Here is a 26091-nt window from a genome sequence, read left to right on the forward strand (position 1 = left end):
TCATCCATCTACTCAATCTAACTATCAAAACTGGGATACAATCTGGAAACTTTTGTAAGTCCCAATATTTACAAGGTGAGAATCAGGTTTTCCTCAATGAATGAATAATTACGAAAAATAATAATCCTCCGAATAGTTAGATGCCGTGGGGTGTGTCCAGCTTCTAACACTCCCCCCCTCCTTGCTCATGTCATCCCCGACATGGCGGTTGATCTTCTTCTTCATCGTATCGTTTCTCTCATCTTTAGCAGTGATTCGTATCTGGCATGCAGGTTCAGCATTGTTGGGCAAAACATGGTAGTATTTATGGTGAAGAAGCCTATGTAGAACGCTTCTTCAAAAGCCTGGAGGTGATAGGATGGTAGAAACATTATCCTTTGATACAACGCATGTATCACCTCCTTGGAAGGATGACCTGACAGATCATTAGCGCATCTGTATATATCTTGGAAGAAAAAGATGCTGTCAGTCACCTAGCCTGGCTTGAAGGTCTCGAACACTGCTAAGATGGTTCTGCAGATTTTCTTCATCATAATGCATGTAAGGTCAGGTGAGCCAGTGAACAACTTTATGGCGCCCGTTAGGGTTTTCACCATGTATTGGACACTTATTCTCTCACCTGCCTTCAAGCCCGACAGCTTGGGGTAGTTCAGCCAAGTGGGTTGGCTTCTTTGCAAAATTTCCTGCGCTTTCCACGTCCTAATCCTTGGTAGAGGACAGAAGCTGAGGTTGTCTTTGATATTTTTAGGTGCCTCTACCAAGTGGATTAGGTTCCTCCACTTTGGCTGAGAATCCACAATGAGCTTGAACCCTTCTGGTTTTGAGGTATCTGCATTGTGAAGAGGTACAACTGGCTCTTCTCGGATCCGCTTGTTTATGGTAGCTGCCTCATATTTCAGCAATGGATATGGGAGAGAGGGTTGAAGCCACTCGCGCCTAAGTTTACTGGCGTCGATCTTCTGAATAGTCATAGACTTGAGACCCTCTGCTCCCACTCCAAGGCTTCCTTTGTGGTTTCTCTGAGCTCTACCTCTATTGCTTTACGCAATTTTTCTTCCTCTTCTTGTGTTAGATCATGTGGCTCTTGAGAGGATCCTTCTCGAGGAGGTCATTAAGTTCGGCGTTTATTCTTTCCGCCTCCTTGAGATTTCTCTTCATGCTTTCTACTTCTTCTTGCAGGGCTTTTTGGCCTTCTTCCATTCTCGTTTGCATGACTATAGATCCTTCTTCCATCATCAATCTCTGCTTTTTCTCTAGAGTCAGCTCTTTCTGAAGTTCTTGCATTTGCTCCTCATAGAGTTGACTCTCAATCATGATTTGAGTCGAGCTAGTAGCTCTGACTCTAGCAGGTGATGCTCGCAGCCTCTGGATGGTTTGATCTTTGACTTTTAGTTGGTCCTTGAGCTCAAGGAACTCATCCTGGCTTGCTTCTTGATCTACCTATGCTCTTTCCTTGGCATTCCTCATGGCTTCCACTTCTTTAGATTCTTATGTCAGCTGTAGTGTCAGATTATCTCTTTCCTTCTCGGCATCTAGCAGTGACTTGCTGAGCTGCTGACACTCTTCTTCCACTGCTCGCATTCTTTTTGCGGCTTCTTGATTGGCTTCCTCCATTGCCTGGAAGCTTTGTAGTGCCCTTGCTAAGCTGGCCTGTAGCTCAGCTTCTCTCTCTTTTTGCCTTTGGCTTTGTGCTTGCAGAGAATCTACTTCCATTTTGATCTTTTCTTCAGTGGCCTTGAGAGTTGTCATCACTTTCTCTGAAGCCATGGATTGCGCTCTCAATCCTATTAGCTTTGTCATCACCACGTCCTAGTCATTGGAGGGCGGATGCAGGTCCACTGTATCTGTAGCAATTTCCTTCAGTTCTACTAGCCTGATGCCTTGCATGTGTGCTTTAGGCCCTGTCCTCGCCAAGTCGAATGCGACTGTGGCGGCTTCTTCCTTCGTATATCCTGCAGCTAGCACGTCCAAAAATGCATAGTAAGAATCATCTAATTCTTTTTTCTCACTTTGATGCTTAGCCTCTTCTTTTGGCTCCGGCTCTCGTCTCTGCTCTTGCTCTTCTCCTTGTCGTTCTTCTGCTTTGTCTTCAGCCTCCTTATCTTCTGGTGGGGGGATGCTAGGAGGTGGTGAGGGCGGTGGTGATGGCTATGGGCTGGGTTTAGGGCTGGCTGGTAGAGATGCGGGTTTGCCCTTTAAGTCCCTGTCTACTTTTGTTTTTCTTTCTCTTTCCTGGCTCTCTTGCTCATCCAGCAGCTTCTGCCGTATTTGTTGTACTTCTTCCTCTGTGAAAGGGACATGTGGAATGTTCTCTGATGCAGCATCAAGAATCTCAAAATTCTTGATATAGTTTTCAAATCGGTCCCTTTGCACTCTTCTGGACGATCCTGACATAGACTCTAGAGAAGTCTTCCAGAGTTCACTTAAATCACACTTGAGGGCTCTCTCTGCTCGGAAGCTCTCCATCAGCCTCTCTAGTCTTGCCGCTTTCTGTGACCTTGTTTCTTTGGCCGGCACTTGAGCAAACTCTTTCTTCCCTTTCTTCTACTTGGGTTGCTCCTCTTGAAATGGCTCTAGCCGTCTTTTCAATCTTGTTGCCACCTTTGGTGCTCTTTGCGGCTCGTCTTCCTTGTCTTCTTTTAACCTCAGCCAATCATTCTGAGACGGGGGGTCAGGCCACCTTCCTTTTGCGTGTAGTGCTCCATAAATCACCTTGGTGATCAGTTCTCCTGGCACTATATAGGTTGGCTTCTTGTTGCCCATCTTTACTAGGTTGTCATGTATATATGCCGCATAGTTGATTATCTTTGGGGTGCCTTTCGTCATTGCCCACGTGAATGTCGTGGAAATTGCACCTGGCGGCATCCTGTACTTTTGTGGCCTCTTCGTGCACATGTGGAAGTACTGGTTGTATAACTGGCTCATGATTGCCACTCTTAGGTTGGCAATATCTTCAAAGGTGTAATTCCCCTTCTTCTCTTTGTACACCTTGACCTCATCCCTTCTTTTTGTGACACTATCCCCCTCGTTGGAGAGGTCTAGTGCATCTGCTACAACCCGCTCAGTGATTATTATCTCTGTTTCTGGTCTACCTTGTAAATCTGTTACTTTGGCCACTCCATCCTCCTTGATGCTTGTCACAAACTCCCAGACTCTCTTGATGTCCACTCCTGCCGGTATTGCTTCAAAGTAGTTGTGGAGATCAATCTTCTCCAAGTATCCGGCCATCTTGCTTCATATGAACTCATTGAGTTCTCTCAGCAGCATTGGTAGCTCAATAACATTGCCTTCAGTGTCTTTGAACACTCCTTGGTAGATCTTTAGGTCGTTGGACTCTAACAGATCCTCTTGTATCCATGTGCTGGTGGGCTTTAGTGTTCCTTCTGGAATGACGAAGGGTTCCACTTCTTCCAGGTAATCCTTGATGGTCATTCTCTTCTTCTTTGCCGGTGACTTCGAGGCTGCCATAGATCCTGTTGCACTCAGTAGTCCGAAGTTAGCATTTTTTTCCATATTAGCTGCGAAACTGAGTTTTACTTATCCAAATGACTTGAAAATTGAAAATGAAGCTTAAAAGGAACTTGTGAAGCTGTGCATGTGCTCACAGTGCAAATTTGACCAAAAATTTTCATCTAGACATCCTACGCGTAGGATGTCTTTTTCATTAGAATTGGTTCATATTTGACATGCTGGTAGTGTATGGCTCATGGAACATGGCTATATGCTTGGATTTGAATTTGGATATCAAAAAGTGGATTTTTGGGCTGATTCAGGCTTTAGGTCACAATTTGGGTAGAATGTACATCATAGGTAGCAATTGATGTCCAAATGGGTTGAAAGTTGGTATATGGGCTTATTGCACCATGGTATTGGCTGCCATGGTATCACTCTTTGCACAGAAGGCTAAATTTATGCTGGAGACATCCTACGCGTAGGATGTCTTTTTCATCAAAATGACATGAAACTTGTCCTGTGGGTTGTCCTTGGCCTATGGAACATGGCCATGTGCTTGGATTTGAATTTGGACAAGATTTGATGCTTGTAAGGGCCTATGTGGTGTTTTTGGGCTCAAAAAGTGTATCTTGAAGGTGTTGGGGTCAAAAATGATTAGAATGGCCTCAAACTTGATATATGGGCTCCTGATGATGAGGTGATTGGATCTGGAATGATAAAACATCCCCTGCATGTCAAAAAAGTAAAATAGACATCCTACGCATAGGATGTCTATTTCATCATTTTTTCCTTCAGACCACACAGATTGGTTGTTGATGTGTTGGTGGATGTGTTGTGCAAGTTTCATTGGATTTGGAAAAGATTTGGTAGGTCTATGGCCCATTATTGCCTCTATGCTCTAACTTTGCGTTTTTTCATGCATATGAGGTCAATTTTGGTCCAAATGTGATGAGACTTGGTGGATAGCTTGTAAATGTCATTCAGAAAATGTGCATGATGAAAGATGTTGGAGTTTGTGCCCAAAAGGGCCCTTGAGACATCCTACACATAGGATGTCTCTTGGTGATTTTTTCATTGCTTATGCTCCCAGTGCTTGCCCTTGGCCCCCCTAAGTCCCTTTTGAGCCTAATTTCAACAAAAAAGTCAAATGGATAGAGAATAACTCCTTGTGTGGACTTCAGAGCCTCCGAGCGGTTTTTTGACTTTTGGAGTGCTTTTTGGAGATGAAATTTCTTGATGTTGGTCTCCATAGCTTCCCGATCCCTTGGGGATCCTTGCCGTATGGTTTTTGTCGACTTTGGCTTCACCGGAACTCCATTTGGCAATTTGTCACTCTAGAAGCACCCGTGGTTGTGTTTACATACCTTCGATGATTTTTAGTGGTCTACCACCATAGAACTTGCTTGTTGATGGTCTAGGAAGGCCGCTCGTGAAGTTTGGTGGCAAACGGACTTGCGGTTTGGTCGCCAAAGCAATTTGACGCTTTGTGTGTCTGATGCCGTTTCTGAAGTTTAGTGCCGCTTCGGGTCACTTTTTGGTCATGCGGGTCATATAGACTTGTCGAGCATGTCGAGATGCTCCTACCCATGAATTTTGGTAGCATTTGGTCGCCGTTTCACCGATTTCCCATTTGGTGGCCTCTTGCGGGTTTCTGGGAATTAGAGTTTTTTCCGATGGTTTCCTACTGCCTTTGGACATCCAGGACTGGTCTCCTAGACTAGGGTAAGCTACCGATTTTGCTTTCGGGTTAGCCGTTGGGCTGCCGTCTCTGTAAAGAATGAGGATGCAAGAGAGCTACACAAGACAAGCACAAAGCACACAGAGATGGAAAGCTTCTTCTTCTTCTTCACAGAAAAGAGAGTACAAAATGACTAAGTGCTAAAGCTGAAAAGTAGCACATATGTACATGCGGTCACTAAGTGTGAACTCGCTAGAAGCGTACTAGGCTGGCACTATAAGTGTAGTCCAGCTGTAGAATCACTGGCAGAGATCCTCCGTGTCGGTCACCTAACGCGCCAGTGAGTAAATGCCGTAAGCGGCCAAGACCCGTAGTGGATGCGATGCAAGAGAGCTACACAAGACAAGCACAAAGCACACAGAGATGGAAAGCTTCTTCTTCTTCTTCACAGAAAAGAGAGTACAAAATGACTAAGTGCTAAAGCTGAAAAGTAGCACATATGTACATGCGGTCACTAAGTGTGAACTCGCTAGAAGCGTACTAGGCTGGCACTATAAGTGTAGTCCAGCTGTAGAATCACTGGCAGAGATCCTCCGTGTCGGTCACCTAACGCGCCAGTGAGTAAATGCCGTAAGCAGCCAAGACCCGTAGTGGATGCCAGCTCAAGGTGTAGAGCTCGACATCTCAACAGTCTCTACTTGTAGGTCTCTACCGCCCGCTTTGTGTGTGACCCCTACGCTAGTTTTCGCGACATAATGACAAACATGTGCGAAAAGCTCAAGGTGATGAGCCTACCTCTCATGTCTGGAGCTCGTCGGGTAGTCATGCGCGTCGTAGAAGCTGCTGGAAGGTCGGTCCGCTCTAGGTGGCAGAAGCTCTCTCCACAAAGTCAATAGTGAGAATGAGCTAAAAATGAGGTGAAATTTTCTTATAATGGAGGTCCCCGAACCACTTTTCATGAAATTTGACATGTGCTCCTATCTTCTTGCGAGATGCGGTTTAGGCTCAAAAATTTCTTGATTTGGACTCCATTTGCTCTGTTTACCAGAAATTTGGCATTTCAGTCAGAACCTGGCCAAAACACGCTTTCCGCTCCAGTCTCATAATTGCACCCCCACTGTACCATAGGTTGTCCTTTAGTCACTGATCATCCCCATATTTTTTGTTTTTCATTACGACTGTTTTTCACCTGCTTTTTGTATTTTTGAAGTTTTTCTGCAAAAAATTAGCAAAATTAAAAGGAAAATAGCAAATCAAACCCAGAAACTCCCCAAAAATCATAATAAATCACAAACATCACCGCAAAACAATATATACACTCACATGCAATTTTTATGGCCGGATTTCTCCGTTTTACCAATATTTTGCCCAAAAAATGGCTATTTCTACACACACCTAGGGGCTTGATTTGGCGTTTGGCCCCATATACCTATGGATACATGTTGTATAAGGGCATCTATACTTGGGTTACTCCAGAAAAGTTCGCAATCAAACAATAACCCTTAAAATAATCGAAAATCATGCCATTTTTTGTTGTTTATGTTATTAGTTCCGCATTTGAGAATGCCTCCCCCCCTCCTAGCCGGAGTCCTCCTGGACGACAAGGTATCACCTCGGAGTATGTTTCGTGCATAGATTGAAAAATTTGTGCTAATGCCTGGCCGATTACTGTAGCCCTACTTTATGCATACTCAGTCAATGCATGGAAAAATTAATGTTGTGCAAGAGAAGGGTATAAGCAAGTAGCTTATTGGCATTCACCGTCGAGGTTTCCTGTTTTCTTTGCAAGTAACAACTATAACTCGACTGCTCTCTGTTTAATTGTCTTTTTTGCAACAGGCACTAGCTTTGTCGACACTGTTGATAGAGCCGTAGTTGTGTCTAAGGAGAGAATTGGCTGGGCCGGAATGGCTATGGGCCGTATTGACTTTGCTTTCCATTGGTATTTTGTTGCTGCCAGTTTTTGTAGATGTTTTGGCATTTTCTTGTTTGCCACTGGTTTGTTGTTTATTGGCATCCACATAAGTCGGTTTTCCTTTTTGAAATGTAGTTGTCTGCCTTCCGTTGTTGCTTGTACTGAAGGGAGTTCCATTTGCTTTTGCTTTGGTATCCAAATGTGAGTGACATTTGGGTTATGGCTAAGAATTTTCTTTGGGATCCATATCTGTTTTATGCCCTTGGTTTGTGGTTGAACCATCTGCTTCGGTGGAATCCTTTTGTTGCATTGTTGTTTGTCTGCCATGTCATTTCTATCCTTCCGCATCCATACTTGTTTCTTTTGTTGTGGTAACCTAGATCTTTGCATTGCGGTCGGTGACTTCATATGTCTGTAATTAGCATGGTTGGCGTTTACCTGATTGTTGGTCTCGGGTATTATGTTGTTCTTTGAGGGCATTTTTGCTTTTGGCTTCTGTTCCATTGATTGCATGGCTTGCAGCTGATCATTCTGGTATTGCTGAGCAAAGGCTATCACCTGTTGTTCATGTTCATGTTCATGCTGAATTTTGACTGCCTTTGCTTTCCAATCTATCTACACATTGTACTCTTTTTGCCAAGGTTGCCCCAGCATCATTGGGTGTTGTGTGCTTTCATCTATCACCACATAGAATTTGTGTGGGTAAATATATTGATGTATCTATACATGCAATATAGTCCATCCCAATGTTTTCAACGGGTGTGAAGTGCTACTTTCCAACACTTGAGGAGTAGGATGAAGTTGACCTGTGACTTTGAGCTGTTGGTATAATCCGTAAGAGATCAAATTTGCTTGAGCTCCCGAATCAAGCAAGGTTGTCGATTCAACTTGATTGCTGCCCACTTTGACCGCAATTATTGGCTCCACTATTTCTTCATCCAACTTTGTCAGTCGAATGGCATTGATTCGCAATGGTGGTCCACTTTGTTGTTGTTGTCGCAGAAGTCGTCTTTTTGCAATGTGTTCTTGTGCTTCGGCTTGAGCCTCCTCTCGTACTCTCTGTTTTTCCATCATTCTTTGTTTTTCTTGATGAATTTGTTGGAGCATATCCTGTGTGAGTGGTAGATGATACCTCCTCAGTCGACATCCACTAATCCAGTTTGGCATTTCTTACCTGCTAATGTAGCAAGCTTGACAGCTCCACTTTGTGATAGATCACTAATCACAAATGGTCCCATCCCTCACTTTTTAAGTTTCTTGGCACGTTGCTTCAAGGTATAAACAAGTACGTAATCACCTGTTTGGAATTCTTTGGTACGTACATGCTGTCAAAAAATTCTTTTTGTCTTCTCTTTTTAGCATAGATTGAAGCTACAGCTCTCAAGCGAAGTTCATCTAGCTTTTCAAGCTCATCAATTCTTGAAGAGAGCTCATGCCCTGTCCATTCTAAGCTTTTTGCTACTCTTAGAGTTGGAATTAAAAACTCTATGGGTAGTATAGCATTTAGGCCAAACACCATGTTGTATGGTGTTGTTCCAATTGACGTTTTGTAAGCTACCCTGTATGCCCATAGTGTTGAGTATAGCTGCAAATCCCAATCTGTTCTTGATTCTGACACTATTTTAGTGAGAACCGTGCATAGTGTTTTATTTGTGGCCTCAGCTTGCCCATTGGCTTGTGGATGGTATGGTGCAGATTTCCTATGTATGACCATGAATTCCTCTAGCAGATATTCAATTACTTCATTGAGAAAATGTGTTCCACGGTCACTGACAATTTCTATTGGTAACCCGTAACGTACAAAAACATTCTCATACAAAAATTGTGCAGTGGTGCGTGCATCAGCTTTTTGTGTTGCCTTGGCTTCAACCCATTTTGTGAGATAGTCCGTAGCCACTATAATATATTGGGTATGGGTGCGATATGCAGGGGGTGATATAGGTCCCACAAAATCAATGCCCCATTTTGCAAATGCTCTTGCTCCCATCATTGGCCGTGATGGCATATCATCTCTTTTATTGGTACCTTGGTGCGTTGACATGCGTCACAACGCTTTACAAACTCTTCGGCATCCATGTGTAATGTAGGCCACCAAATTCCTACGCGGTTAAGACAATTTTTGCCGTCTTATCGCCCGAAAAATGGCCTCCACTTATTCTGCTATATGCATGTTCTAGAATCAGCAGGTATTCGCTTTCACTTGCACAGATTCTAAGTTGATTGTCCTTTCCTCGCTTATAAAGTTGGTTCCCAATTAGCTGAAAGTCATGAGCTTCCAGCTCTATAGCTTTTTTTTGTGGTCTTGTGATGTTTTCAGGGAACGTCCTGGTGGTTAAGAAGTCAATGATATATTGACTCCATTCAGGTGCTATGTTTACCTGAAACAAAGTTGTGTGATCCACTTGTCGTTTGGCACTACATATAGTACAATTGGTAACATAAGAATGTGTGTCCGCATACATAGTTGGCCAATAAACCCCTAACTGTTTCAGTCTCTGGTGTGTTTTCACTGTTGAACAATGAAATGCACAACCCTGGACATGTGCCTCTTCAAGGTAGCACTCGAATTCTTCCAGATTTATACATAATTGTAGAATTAGGTCCAATCCAAGATGATACAGCTGTCCTGCTATCAACTGGAAGTTTTTTGTTTGTCGCATTGTTTGCTGTTTAGATCTGTATTCCGTATTATCAAACTTACTTCCAAAGGAAAGAATGCTAACGATTTCTTGAGACCATTTGGGTACCATTTCAATGTTGAAAAGATAAGCATCTGGTATGTCGTCATCTACTCCTTCAGGAGCTTCCCTGTTGTGTATCCTTGAAAGATGACCCGCTCGTAAATGGGTTTTACCCTTTTTGACCACCACTGTGAAGTCAAATTCTAGCAATATAATAAACCAACGTAAATTCTTCCTTGGTTGCAAGGTTTATTTACCAGATTCAAAAGAGCTTGATGATCTGTGAAGAACACAAATTTATTTTCGAGCAAATAATGCCGAAATTTATTTACAGCGTAAATCATTCCTAACCCTTCCCGCTCAGTGGTTGAGCCAGGAAAATCCATTGTTCCGTCTCCAGGTTGAGCCAGGATACTTCCAATGGCATATGCTGAAGCATCAATGTGCACATGGAATATCTTTTCCCAATCTGGTGCAGGTGTTGATATAAGGTTTTCCTTTAGCTTTTGGAATGGAGTTTCACACTCCTCAGTCCACTCGAAATTGACTAGCAAACGATACAGAGGTTGTGCGATAACCGCATACATGTTTATGAATCTTCGATAATATCCGCAGTGTCCCATGAAGGATTGCACTTGTTTCGCATTAGTAGGTCTGGGTAGGTCTACAATGACTTTGACTTTGTCTAGGTCAGCGGTCATGCCATTTCGTGAGACAATGTGTCCTAAGATGCGGCCTTGCTTAACCATGAATACACACTTTTCCGGGTTAAGACAGATTCAATACGTCTTGCATTTTTCAAAGACCTTTTGCAAATGGTCGATATGCTCCTCTCGTAGAAGAGAGTGTACACAAAGATCATCCATGTAAATTTCTAAGAATATTCTTAGGTATTCCTTGAATGCGAGCGTCATTAACCTTTGAAAGTGGCTGGTGCATTAGTTAAGCCAAATGGCATAACTCGATACGATATTCTTAGGTATTCCTTGAATGCGTGCGTCATTAACCTTTGGAAAGTGGCTGGTGCATTAGTTAAGCCAAATGGAATAACTCGATACGCATAAATCCCCCATTCTGTGGCAAACGCTATTTTGTGTTGATCCTCCCTTGCGATTGCCAGTTGGTTGTATCTTGAAAACCCATCCAGAAAGAAATAAGCCCGTTTCCCGGCCACCCGCTCAAGTACATGTTGTGTGATTGGTAAGGGATAATTATTCCTTATGGTGGCTACATTTACCTTTTTGAGGTTTACACACACTCGCAGTTTTCCATTCTTTTTGGGAACTACCACAATGGGTGACACCCAATCTGTATGTTCAATCTCATAGATGAATTCAGCTTCCATCAATTTATCAATCTCTTCTTTGATTCGTTTAGCAAATGTGTCATTATATGTATAAGGACGTTGTTTGCTAGGTTTTGCATCCGATTTCAAAGGAATTGTATGTTGGCATATCGATGGATCAACTCCTTTGAGGTCTTTATAGGACCAAGAAAATACATCTTTATACTTCTTGAGAAGTTGTGTTAGCTGTTCTTCCTCTTCAGGCTCTAAATCGTTAGCTATATAGACCGGCTGAGGCTTTTCACTTGGTTCTGCGAGGTCTATCTTTTTTGCATTTTCAGGTCCATCGTAAGATTCTTGGTTGGTTCTTTCCCTGGCTGGTGGTGTCATGATGATTTTTTTGTCCTGGATAGTAAATTTCCGATAGTGTGATGGTACATTTATGTTCCCCTTTTTTGACTCCCCTTTACCATCACTATCTTCTTCAGTAGTCCATATCTCTCTCAAAGACCGTTTCAGTTCTTGGTATTTTTGTTTACGCTCCAGTTTGGTCCACTCTTGGTCTTTTGTTGTGTCTTTTTTTTATTTTTGAGATTTTTGTGATTTTGTTTCGGTTTTAGATTTTCGTACCTGTTTTATTTCCTCTCACGTTCTTTCTTTTCGACCTTTTGAGAATCCTCCTGATATTTGATCTTTTACACAATCCTCCGCTTTTACAAGCATCAAATAGTGAGTTTTACCTTTTATCTTGGGCATCAGGTTCTCTCTCGCTTTGTTTCCTGGTCATTTCCTCCTATAGCGTTCTTGGCGTCTAGGGTGTTGATTAGCAAAATCATAAAACTTGATATTCTCGGTTTCATTTCCACGCTCACTTGAGGTGTCTGAACACTGATTATCTGCATCATCATTTACTTCCAGATGCTCAAAGGAGTTGTAAAACTCTTCTTGTTCTAGGGGTTCTACCGTCTCTTTTCCTCCTGGTATAACGCTTACCATGTAATAGGGTAGCACATCATAGCCATCCTTATCGCAAAATTTTGTTGTTGAACTGTCGATAATGGTACAAACATCCAATGTTGCTAGTATGTGTTCCCATTCGAGAGGTTCCAAGGCATATTCAGGGAAAGGTTTCGGAATATACTCTTTGTCCTCAATTGCTCTTTCTAAGACGCATTCCTCTCTTCTTAAGCTTCCACAATGTGAAGCTCCGCACATCCATAGCTCTTTTGGTTGCCCTAACCATGCGGAAGTTCTGATCCTACTACTGTAGCTGAATCAAACTCTTCCACAGGTGTTTGGTTCACATCTTTGTAACTATGGTCTTTTAGGTGTATTTTAGTTGTTGTCTCGCCATGTCTGAGGTATATGTGGTCATAACCCCAATCTTGGACCATCTTCAATTGTTGCATGAATGGTCGTCCCAAGATGATCTCATAATTGTTCTTTTTGTCGAAATCGACTATTGCAAATGTATGCTCATACTCGATTCCGCACGAAGTGACAATCACTTTTTCTAAGAGTCCTAGAGGCTTCTCCATGAACCCATCTGCCAATTGCAGTTTCATTCTGGTAGCCCTCAAAGCTGGTTTTTCCCATTTTTTCTAGATTTCCTTGGTGGCAATAGCAACTCCGCTCCACTGTCAAGAATAGCTTTGGAAACTACTCTTTGGAATTCTACTCGTAGCGTGGTGTTTCCATCTTCTTCCTCACAATATTCTCCAACCTTATTCAATGGTACTGGCATAGTGTTTAGTTGAGGCCTATCCAAATCTCTGATCCCTTCTTGTAGCTTCAAGGTGGGGTCTTTCACTCCAAATTTTTCTAGGCATTTACCTACTTTGGTCCACATGTTTGGTCGTAACCTTAGGAGTTCTGCTAATGTGATTGTGCATGCCACCGGAGTGGACAACAACTCAATCAATCCTTGCGAATCCATTACTTTGTTAGAAGAAAGTCTTTGAGATGGGATTTCTCTCACTTCTGACTTAGCTTCATACTCTCCTAGGTAAGAGGGTAAAGTTCTCAGCGAGTCTGGTTGGCTGTGCCCCGAACTAATTGATCCTTGGTCTCCCCCTTGTGAATGTATCTCACAGTTCATTTGCGACCTTGCCTCAAATTCTTCAATAGGAGGTAAGATCACATTCTTTTCTTTTCTCGTGCTATTCAGGTGGTTACTCATCTTATTAGCCTTGTTGGCCTCACGGATTTTCTTCCACAGATCGTCTAGATTGTTACAGTCCTTACCCATTTCTGCCAAGATTTTAGGCTGGACCACATCACTTGTCCCATCTGTGGTATTTGGCACTATGATAGGCTCTCCTCTGGACTCATAGGAATTAGTGAGTTTTTTCTTTGTTTCCACATGTTTCTCTAAAGTTGGTTGGATAGGGGTTGGAGCTGGTGCCTCATGCCAATTCGCAGGTTTACCCAGCGGGTCTTCCATCAATGATTGAGCTGTTTCAATCATCTTTTTACACATATCCAACCTCTGTTTTTCTATTTTTGCATATGGATAAGTCATCCACCTTTGCTCCTGGGTTTGGTTCTTTTTAAGTCTAGCTTCATAAGCTTTTAGAAGCGCATCCAACTGCTCATTTACCTTGTCTGCCAGTACAGATCCTCCTGATCCTGCACTTTTGGGCTCTGCTATTTCCTTGGGTGCTATGGTTGCCGTGGTGTGTGAGCTTAAGCTAGCTAGATCCTCTAACCGCTCCAATCTATCCTTTGTATGTTTCAACTCCTCGGATAGGGTTGTTTTCTCTCGTTCCTTCCTCGCTTTCCTACGCGCCTTTCTAGCTTTCCAAGTGCTTCTTTGATTTCTCGTTTCTGAACTTTGGGCGTCGGTTTTTGGTTCTTCAACTATGGGTTCGTTCGTCCTTCTTTGAGCTTGGGCTCGTGTTACTGCCTGAATAGGTATGATTGTTTCATTTTCTGATCCTCCACTAGAAGGTACAGTTTCTAACATGTTCAAGGTGGTTTTTGCTCCTTTGCTCGGGTTTTTAGGCCAATCGGGAATCAAATGAGTAATTCCACATTCTGGGAAATACGCATTGACTCTAATGATTTCATCATGAGGACATTCTCTTAGCCAATGGTCTCCACCACACTTGTAGCAGGGTCCCTTGGGTTGTTGAGGTGCTCCTTGAGCTCCTCTTTGTTGGTAAGCATGTCTCTGTCCGCCCATGCCTCCATTGGCTATGAACATCAGTGTTCGTTCATCTAAGTTATATCTTCCTTCTCCTGCTACCTGTGCAACAGTTGGTGGTCTTGTATTTCTTATCATGCTCCATGGTTCAGGTGTCAAGGGTTCTTCCGGTGGATAATAGACAGGGTTTTCCACATATCCATTGGGATCTTCATAATATGCATGCATAGGCACCAAAGCCTTATCCTCTGATTCTTATACCAACTGGTCGTAATCCTGGTAGGGGTGGTTGTTGCCCCAACACCGGTTGTGGTCTTTCTACACCTACAGGTCCTGGTAGGTTGCCTGCTTGATATCTAGGCATCGGTGGGACTTGGGGGGAAGCTACCGAAGCTTGGGGAGCATAAGGTCTCTCTCTCACATACCTCTTGTTATAATAACATTCCTCGGTCCCATGGTTTGTCCATTTTTGTTCAATAGCACACCACTTGGGCTGTTTATCATGGGGTTTGGCGTACAAGTTGATCTTTTTTAGCACTTCATCTACAAGCTACTCTTGGTTTACAGCTACTTCTCCTTGGGTGCTGTCTTAGAAGACTTGCTTCCACTTTGTTGTGAAGACGAATCGTCATCAAGGTCCTTGAACTCCCCCTCTTTGGAGACATCACAATTTTCCACCAGGTAAAGAGCCTCCTTGGTCAACTCATTCAATGTCGTGCTCCTCTTCATATGTAAGTCTTTCTAGAGATCTGCATTTCTTAGTCCTTGGATGAATATCAGCATAAGTCTGTACTGAGTTGGCAGTTCTTCAACAGGACAGAACTTAACATATCTTTTTAGTCTTAGGGCTGCCTTTCGTACAGATTCTCCATCTTTCTGTTTGAATTTATGGATCTGTGAGACAGTATTATGAGCTATTCCCCTTTGTGAGAATTCCTCGATAAACTCGTCACAAATACTTCCTCCATAGACTCAAAGTCTCTACGCTCTACAGAGTCACACCAAGTGGCAGCATCATCCTCTAGGGTTAGACCAAACCCTGCAAATTGGGTAGGAAATTCTAACACCTCTTCGGCTCTAATTACACGCACAAAGGCTGCTACATGATCTTGGGTCTCTGCTTCCTGTGTATTTCTTGTTTACCCATTTTTGCACTTGAGAAGGTCTAATTCTTCGATGGTCTACAAACCTCATCATTGGATCTCCCCGTCCTAATCGATACACCTCCTCAGGTCTCCTGTAATAGGTCGGTTCCTCTCCGAGTGGTGCTCCTAAGCCATAATTTCTAACGGTTCTCGCTGGAGGTGGTTCTTCTCTTTGAACTCGTTCTATGGGTGGTCCTCCAGGCTCTATCAACCCTTGAGTCTTTGGCTTACTCTCTGCCTGATACCTTGAATAGAGTTGTGGTTCTTGCAAATCCCTTAGCCCTCGTGCGGCTTGATACCCATCTCGGTTTCGGTCTTGTTCCATTGTTGCACTCTGTCGAAGCCATGCCTGCAATGATGGCTGGTTTGCTGGTTGGACTTGGTTGTTGAATTCTTACGGTCGGGTGGAATGTGAGGTAGCGTCATACTCATCTGAAAAAGGATTCGTTGACTTGCTTGGGGTGTAGGTGGCTCTTGGCACTTCCTCAGGGGCATATGTTGATGCTCCTGGACCTGTTGCCCTTTCTACCTCCTCTGGGAGAATACGTTGGTATTCTCGCCTGTATCTAACAACAAAAACTATACCCTTCCCGTAGCAGTTTCATAAGAGAATAAGTAAAGAACCTTGTCTTTGCTTAATTCGTTTACGTATGGTTCTTTACTGCGAAATTAAGAGACTATACCCTCACTCTCATGTTTGTATATTCCCATGTTCTCGTTATAAGTTGGAACCCTGGTTGTTTTCTTATCATACATAAAAATAGCTCCAGGCCGATCAATGTTTGGCGGCGGTTCTTGAGTTTCTAAAACCATTTTCCCTTTCGCCACGTTATCTCTATATCTGTTGTAATCTTCAGGGTTACTAACTATCAGATAGTGGTTCCCCTTTTCGTCTCGGAATCTATCTCCATCATCATAGACTCGGATTATCTCCAATCTTTGAGTTGGCCTCTCTTCGATACAAATGCACTTGCGTCCTCGATAGTCAGGATAGACTAGGGCTCCCCTCGCATTTGTTCCCTCTAAGAAGATCACAGTGAGCTTGGAATCATTCAAAGGATTTTGGGAGGTGCTTCCTCCTCGCATAGGTTCATCATAGGTGAAACCTCCTGGCTGTTGACTACCCATCATGAAGAAAGATTTGTCTGACGAAGTGTCAGTATCACTACCTTCCTCAATAATCGGTGCTAGCGGATCTAGCCTTGAATGAGTTACACTCTCTTCACTGGACACTAAGCTACCTTGGTCACCTGCCACCTTCTGGTCTCTAACAATGTATCTTCCTGATCTTAAATTCATCAAATTTATCAATGCAATTTATCACAAATCCAACCACTCACCTGGCAAAGGGTCAATTTTTGCACAACTTCTTGCTTTGTTGCTGAATATACCTATACACAAGCATTTTAATTTCGGAAATCGAGTCAAAGAATTTATTTGCTAGAGGTTATGCTAATCTAAAACTGTACTACCCTTAGATGTTGGTCAATTTACGCGAAAAAGTCTGAATTAAGTCTTTGCTTTGTCAAATGGGCAAACAAGGTCCAAATTCACTTCTGAAAGAAGTTCTGGAATCCTTAAGCCAAATAGAATCACTGTCTATGCCAGGTCAAATTTTCTTTGCAGTATGCCTCAATAGACATCCTACGTGTAGGATGTCTCCTGCTGTGTTTTGCCTGGATTTTTGCACTGTGGTTTCCCCTTGTTGTGCTGAGCCTACAGCTGCTTTTACTTTTTGGTTTGGACACCTATTACCTAGCTGTTGTTGATATTGATCAGTCTAATCAACTCTAATTTGGACCAAAATTGACTAGGAGGCTTGCCTTAGGCTATACAACACCTGGCTATGCTCACTGTCAAAGTCTGGCTTCAATTTCTTGCTTTAGACATCCTACGTGTAGGATGTCTTTTTCATCAGAATGGATTCAAACTCAAAGCCCAGGCTCCCCTTGAGTTGCTGATCACTTTGGTATACTCAAAATTTGGTTTGGAGTCCAAAATCACTCAGAAGACATCCTACGCGTAGGATGTCTTTTTGGCCTGTTAGAGCCCAGACTTGTCCCACAGCTTCCCCTTGATGTCAGTAACCTAGTGGTATGCTTAGATTTTGGTTTGGATTTCAAAAGTCCCAAATTTCACTTGTTCTTTCCTTTTTCAGTCAAAAGTGCTAAAGTCCACTTTGAACCCAATTTTCTCACCCAAATGAGGTGAAACCCCTTTCAATCACTCAATATATCATGCAAGACATGCTCATGCAGCCATCTTATGGTTTTGGTCTCAAAATAATGTTTTGGCACTATTTGGGTAGGATGTCTGGCAATTTCAGTCTATCTGGCCTTATCCTGTCAAGATATGGTCAAATTTCCACTTTCCAGTTGAAATTCGGGTAAGCCCTACCTTCTGAACACACTGGTCAACTCAAAATCCCAAAATTCCTCCCAGATTAGCCTGTAGACATCCTACGCGTAGGATGTCTCCTGGCTTGAAATTACTTTTTTTTTCTGACAAAAATGCTTCTGATGCTCTGTAGATCTATCAGAAACACTCACAGTAACTTTTGGACTTCAATGAGGCTTTCAAACACATTGTTGCGTCTTTTACAAACTTGTAATGACTTTACCAAGCAAGTGTACATGCATGAAATGCTCTAGATCCTGAATCATGATGTCCTACTTACTCTACTCCTACTTACTCTACTCCTACTTATCATGTGAAATGGTGATAATGGTGTTTTTGGTTGCTTTTTGGCCTCTCCGGAACTCTCAAGCTCTCCTCTCACCGCTTCTCCACTCCGACTCCTACTCTAGAACTCGACTACTACCTAAAACTACCTTGGTCTACCTAATCTACCTAAGTCGAAGGATCTAGGCCAGGCACACGCTTCCTAGACTCCCTCTAAGACCTAGAGAGTCCTCCACCCTCTGATCCTATCGAAATGCAAAACAAGACTCTTGGCAAGCCAAAAATCCCGATCCTCAAGGATTAGTCTCGGTCACCTACATAAGGTTTCGTCCCCGGCAGCGGCGCCAATGTTGGACGGATATGCCGCGACGGACGTCAGCACAACGAGAACTCACCTAAAATGTAATGTCAGCTAAGGACGAAGCTCGACCCGTAGGCGCGTGGAAGAAATCATAAGGTGTCAACCTACACTCGACCGACTCCTAACTAATTCTTACAGAGGTCTCTACCAATTGCTTAAGTCACAGCCTTCAAGAGTGCATAAGAGGAAACTTCCTACAACGCTTTCTAGAGCCGAACACCCATCAAACAATCTTGAAACACCATAGAACTTTAAGGAGACCCTACTAATACCAATAGGTTGCTCTCCCTAAGGTCTATGAACCAAAATCCCAATCCAAAACACCTAGTGCAGAAACACGTAGAATGTTTGGTCGAAATCTGCAGGTCTTTGTTTCGAAAATCTAAAGTGCCTAATGTGTAGTTCTACTCAATGTGAACGCGTGTATATGCTGCAATGCAAAATCGGACAACGTATGCTCACCCAAACACCCGATGAAGCTCGTAGAAGGAGCTTGCAAAACCGGACCGTACGCGCACAATGTAGGTATCGGCGCGTAGCTCTCGTTGGGGGTAACACGCTGCACTTCTCCGCACTCGATTCCGACCACCGGAGCACACGTAGCATCAAGATGAAGCTCACACTCTCTCTCTCTCTCGTACACAGTACGCTCACTCACAGACTTCAAAACTTGTTTTTAAAATGACAAAAGATTTTTTCATTAAGGTCAAAAAGTGCTATATATACCTTACAATTTCTCAAACCCTAAAGTTTCAAAATCATCCATCTACTCAATCTAACTATCAAAACTGGGATACAATCTGGAAACTTCTGTAAGTCCCAATATTTACAAGGTGAGAATCAGGTTTTCCTCAATGAATGAATAATTACAAAAAATAATAATCCTCTGAATAGTTAGATGCCGTGGGGTGTGTCCAGCTTCTAACACCATGGAAATGGTGTGGTCTTCTTCTTCATCATCATCTTCCTTAGTCATCGACTAGAATTCAGACAACATGTCTCTATTTTTGAGCTTTATTTCACCCATTGTGTGAAATATCCAACTCCATGGCCTCACTACCTGTCACCTTTTCTTTTGAGCTTTGGCCTCTTGTCCTTCTTTTGGTTGAGGTTGAAAAAGATCCCCCTCCCACTTTGGCAGCATGCTTGGCTTTATGTAGCAAGTTGAGATGGGACTCAGTAGGTGACGAGATCTATCATTCCCAAATCCTGGTAGGCAATTTGTGTCAGTACTAGGCCAGCAAACACCATATTGGAGAGTTTGAGACTTCATAGCCAATTTGGGAATCATCAGTGTCTTGAAGATTTGACCATATGGAAAAATATTGAACTATTTCTAAAGATCAAAGCCTTCCAAAAGGTAGTATTTGATATGATCTTCCAATTTATGCCCTCAAAACTTTGGCTAATATTTCTTCATGTGGTCATATCTTAAGCTTGTTTTGAAAGTGGGATTTGGGAAACTCCCAAATTCACTAATATGGTGTTAGTCACATACAGATATGTTTTGTTGCCATCGTTTCTCTTCAAGTTAGCTTCTACTAGATTCTCTAGAATGTAGTTTTTGAGGTTGCAATCGGATTACCCTTTGCTCAGCTAGCCCCATTTCCATGACCACTGCAATATGTAAATTGGGCTTTGTGTATCTCAGGGCCTTCTGAACCTTCAGGTGTTGAGAGATAAGCCACAAAGGCAGCTCTAGTTTTTGTGTAGATGAGATATTTTCATGTGAATTTATGTCCTTGTTGCTTTATGAACGCTTTGTCATTATCAATTGCTTTGGTCTTCAGAAGAAGGTTGTGGTTTCTCGCTAGTGCTTTGTTGATGAGCTCATCAGTGATTCTAACTTCTACTATGGCTCCATCTTTATTGGTTAATGTGGCTTCTCTATTGTATTGAATTGAGCTCATCAATTGATTCTCTCTTTGAAAGGCTGTTCCCCAAGGAGGTAGTGTCAGATTGCAAGCACCTTGACCCTACTATGACCTCCCACTGCTAATGCAGTGTCCATAGCTCATTAGAAAAGATTGTGGTCTTCACTTTGGTTCCATAGGTAGCTTGGAACTTGCCGATGGACACGTTAATAGGTATCTTTGCTAGCTATTCTTCTAAAATGTGGGCTTTCTCATTTGATGAAATGTCGACCACTTCATAGGGTGCAGCCTCCCACTCCTTCTGGGCTCTTTTGCGAGTGGCATCAAAAAATTAGCTGATTAAATTTTGAATTTGGCCAAAAAGTTATCAAAAAAGTCAAAGAAATGCAAACTTGACCATAAAATGAGAAATGAGCATAATTTGATCAAAACGAGTCCAAACTTGACCAATTTTCACCAGTGTATCTAGGAAAACTACAGGCACTAGGTCTGCACTAGGTTAGGTGGTTATAGGCCAGATTTGGCTTTGAGATCATAGATTGCAATCCATGTTGAGACACATTTTAGAGATTTGATGACACCATCTCATTAAGCATACTATAGGGATGCTATGGTCCAAATCTTTTTGAGTTTGGATCACTGGTTGGAGATTTATGCCATTTCTTGGAAATTTAATCCATGTTGAGACACATTTTAGCGATTTGATGACACCATCTGATTAAGCATGCTATAGGGATGCTATGGTCCAAATCTTTTTGAATTTGGATCACTAGTTGGAGATTTATGCCATTTCTTGGAAATTTTACGTAGACTTAAATAAATTTGGCATTTTATCTAGAGTTTTGAAATCCAAAAGGCTTGAAACTTTAAGGTTAGGGTTTTGTTGACAATGAGGACCTGATGGTATGATTTTGGCTTGGAACTCTAAAAAAGGTACATGGATCGTGATCCATGTTTGGTAGCACATGTTCCTATAGCCTATCCTAATACACTTGTGAACTCATTTCTATTTTGGACAAGTTTTTCCCAAGTTTTCTTGATTTCCTAGTTTATAGCCCAATTTGGTCCAAATTTGCCATATCTGGCTTTGGATGACATCTTTGATCCCTCATTGCGATCATTCTATTTGAGAAATTTTCCTTATGGTGATTGAGAGCTAGAGAAGGGTCCCAATCCTAACTGTCTGTTGATTTTCACCAAAATCAAAGCTTGTTTGGACCTTCTAGGCCCTCTAGCACATTTGACTCACTTCTCAAGTATGTTTTATATTCACTGAGTTATTTTTAAATTTACTATCTTTTCTAACACCAATATTTTTCTCAAAACCCACAATCTCTACCACTAGCACTCTGAAACTGGTGAATTTGATATGTGACTCACTTTACAAGATCAAACACTAAATTTTTGCCAAATATCACAATCATTAACCAATACAAACAATCTCCAATCATTTTTTGACAAATTTGCTCAAGGGGTATATGGATCCTGGTCCATGTTTGGTGACCATTTTGGACAAGACTTTTTGGGAAGGTTTTTGGCATATTCCCGAAGTTGTCCACTTTTTTTTTTTTTGATCATTTTCTTTCATCATGGGCCAAAATAAACATTTGGGGATTGACTTTCCAAGTTTCCTTGATTTTTGGTTGTCCCAAAGGCCATTTTTCCCAAAACTTGAATGGCACACTTCTCAAGGCAAGATGAATTTGTCTGAATAAAATTTCCCCTTTTTTGGCATGTTGGGGGGCATGGATCGCGATCCATGTTCAACAACATATGACAACTGTGATTAAAGCAGTATAGAAAGGTGCTTTCAAGGGCAGCATCTGACACCACTTTTTTTTTTTTTGAGGTGCGAAGACATGGATCGTGATCCATGTTCCACCCCCTATGGCAACTTTGATTACATGGCCAACTTTTGCGTAGTAAGGGAAATATTCTCATGAAAAAATAGGTATAATTGGAATTCAATTACCCCCTCTATTGAACTTTGATAGTTTGCACAAATCTCCCCTTTGATTTGATTGATACCATTTTTTTGTGCAAGTGTTTTATTGTTTTGGCAATCCACTAGCACAGAGGTTCTAGCACTCCGTTGAGGATTTTCTTGCTACAGCCACATTGGACACCCACATCAGACACTGTCAAATCTGGTGAGGTGTGGGTGTCCGGTGTGGTTGTAGCAGGCAAATCCTCAACGAAGTGCTCTAGGTCAAACTCTCTCTCTCTCTCTCTCTCTCTCTCTCTCTCTCTCTCTCTCTCTCTCTCTCTCTCTAAGAAAGTGTCTGAGTACAAGTGAGTTCTACCTTGTCCAATTTTCACATATGTGTCTAGCTTACCTCAAACGCTATGTGCATACTTACCTTGCTTGCTCACATTTCTCATGACATACCACCTACGGCTTAGGACGCTCATCATTTGGATGCCCAATTGTTGATTGCTCTTGATTTGGCAATTTTAATATATTGTAGGTTGGCCTGAGTTTTGACATGTGCCAAATCCTTCCATAGTTGACATGCTTGAAGCTCTTGCTTTGTAGATTTAGTGTTTGATTTTAAAATTTGAATCTGACTTTCTTGGCTCTGTTTATTAAATTTTTATCTTTTTTAGGTAAAAAATAAAAAAAAATTACTAAAAATAATTATTACTTGACCAAAAATTCAGCCAAAATTATTCCTCATACTCATATGTACATCCTCTCACTTTAGGGAAGTTGCTTATCAAAATTTGTCAACATGGCTCATTATTATGCTTAATAAGAGTCAAATTCTGCTAAAAGACAATGAAAAAGCAAAAATTTAAGCAACGAAAAAACAAACTTTATACACTATACACATGATGTTTTATCATCTTATATCTTAAGATCTTGCAATATGCCACTCCAACTACTATTACTCCCCCCTTTCCATGTCGAGTCAACCCGGATGAAGGTTTGTGCAATGTCCATGGGTGTGAACAACGTGTCTATGCAAGGCTCTGGAATGTGGCCCTATCATGCAAATGGAAGAGATGCAATGGGTAGCACTATGTGGCATAAGATGTAGGTATTGAATGGATTATCTAATGGTTTTTGCTGGCGAGGTCTCATCTAAACTACATTTTTTGAACAAAAGTCTTTGAAGACAAATCGCTCGTTCTTTGATGGTTGGTTTAGTGTGTACTATTGGCAGGTTGGTGATATGGCTTGGCTTAACTTTGCGTACCCACTTGAAGATTGGTTTTTGAGACTTTGAAGATGGTTGTCATATTGATTATTTTGATCTCCATTGTCATGTTGGTTGTTGTGTGGTTGTTGGCTTCTTTGATGTGAATTTGGGAATCCATTTGTACTTGGGTGAACTTGATGAATCATTTGGTTGTTGTTTGGATCCCATCCACTGTTTAAGCTTGCGTTGAGGAACTTTTGTTTTTTGAAAGTGTGGCTTGGCTGATTTAGAAGACTAATGTGAAAATAATGCTTTGGGTATCCATATTGGTTGTAAGGTCCCTCCCTAAACCCTAGAGCCATTCAAAACTTTTTCAGCCTAGAAAATAATTTAGAAAAAGCAAGACAGACAAAGGAAGTCATGCAGACAACGAGACTTTACTCCATAATGAAAAGACAAGGATATTTCGGATAAGAAATTACGTCATTCCTATATTTTTCCAAAAAGACTAAGATTATTTTTATACTTCTTCGTCAAAAGCCGCGTAGGAACTGATCTAGATTGGGAACAGGGATAAAAAGGAACTAACTTGATTGAAAGATAAAGTTAAGAGATAAGAACTAAGAAGAAAATTGGGGTCCAATAGGAATTAAGAAGAGAATTGTGGTCCAATAGCATTTGAGAAGATAATTCAGGTCCAATAGGAACTAAGAAGAGAATTGGGGTCCAATAGCATTTGAGAAGAGAAAAGGGGGTCCAATAGCAATTGAGAGGAGAATTGGGGTCCAATAGGATTTGATTCAACAAGTGTATCAAGAATTTTATTTGACTGTTTGTTTTAGTAATGACCTTTGCGGGTGACTTCTAATGTCTCGTAACTAAATCCGCCTTTCAATGGGGTGTAAATGACAACCCGGTGCTTAGAAAATTATAGTTAAAAATTTTCCCTCCCGCCCACCCTTTTTGACTCATAATGTGGGAAGATTAATATAATATATTATAGATAAGATTTTAAATTTGACATGATGCAAAAATAGATCATGCCTCCTAGAGAAAATGGAGTTCTTGCTAATGCCAATGAGCCTATTGCACCCCAACTGACTATCATTAATCGTGATGTTGATGCTATGCTTCGAAAGTCACAACCTGGGAAATAGGATAGTCAATTTACCATATATCTATAGAAAGTTTTAGACTTACTCATTTGTTATCCATGTCGAGGTGAGGACACCTCGAATTTTTCAAGTGTGGGAGGATGTAAGATCCCCAATTTTTGGGTCTCTTTTAAAAATAAGAAAAATAACTTCCAATATCTATTTCGTCGAATTTTGATTGACAGTATTGGAAAGTCATAGTTATGTCGGGATGTTACGGTGTGGCGTAGTTTAGCTACGATTTTCATTAGTTGGTTAGAAATTGTTTGGATAGTCAAATTTAATGTAAAAATTGAATGGTAAGTGGGAGAGTTGACCACCAAAAAGCAAAGGCTTGTTTTTAAGAAAGAAAGAGTCTTTCTTTTAAAAAAGGGAGGAGGAGCTTAGTTTAGGACTCTTTTCTTGGGAGCCAAGCTTCTTTTAGAGTCTCTAAATCACAGGTCGAAATCCGTGTCCTCAAAAAAAACTACGAACGTGCGTGAACTTGTCTCTCGTTGCTCACTCTATTCTTAGCTAGTGCTTTTGGCTTTGAGAGCCTATATAAAGACTTCTCTTCTTACACTTTGAGGAGGATAGATACACTCTCAGACGCGGAAGCTCTATCGCTTTGATGACAGAATTACTATCTATTATACGGAGTGGTGCAAGCTCTTCATCACCATCTCCATAAACTCTTCTCTCGTGAAGAAGAAGAAGAAGAAGAAGGATACCCTCTCTCTAATTGATTACTATTTTCTCTCTCGTTTCACGGTGTACGCGCTCTTCGGAAGTTTTTGTGACAAATACCTCTACGTAGCTCTCATCACCACTCTCTTGTGGCAAAGCAAGAAGCCTTTCAACAACCCTAAATCAATCCGAAAGCACGGTGAGAAACCATAAAATTCATAGTCATCATGTCTCTCTCTCTCTCTCTCTCTCTATGTCGTTTTTTTCTACGTAGTCACCCTCTCGGTGATTGTTTTGGTATACGAGTGTATGTACGGATTAACCAAGTGCATACAAGATTTCCTCATGATTGTTTCATCATTTTTTACACGTTGACTTATACACATGATGCGTTATAGTCACGCACGTGCATAAAGAAGCGCTTTCTGTTTCACGCCAAAGAAGCGATAGGAACATTGTTTTCGTCATTAATCACAAACTATTTATGAATCAGTTCGAACCCTTTATACCATAGATAAAACACATCATTTAGAACATTTTCTCTCTTATGTGTTATGTGAAAAACACGCACGAGTTAAGAGATATGGTCAAAAAACAGATTGCTGTCCACTAAACCAAATTTTTTGACTCCAGGCTCCTTGGAGAACTACTATATAGATTCACCGGATGGGCAAACCCACTTAACAAATTGAAAAGCTTGATAAAACTTGATGATAAATGAATTTAGGTCTCCGTTATCATTTCGGGAATGCGAGTTATTAATCACTCTATTATCAGTTTTACCTACACGCGTAGGAGTGCTATCAAAGGGGATACCATATGACGTCGTGAGTTAACCGAGCTGTTTTTGATATGTTTTATGGTTTGTTTTGGTGAGTTGGTTTCAATTATTAGATGGCCCAAAACTTA

The sequence above is a fragment of the Adiantum capillus-veneris genome, chromosome 20, assembly GCF_014529385.1.
Source record: "Adiantum capillus-veneris isolate H3 chromosome 20, ASM1452938v2, whole genome shotgun sequence".
NCBI classification, from domain to species: domain Eukaryota; kingdom Viridiplantae; phylum Streptophyta; class Polypodiopsida; order Polypodiales; family Pteridaceae; genus Adiantum; species Adiantum capillus-veneris.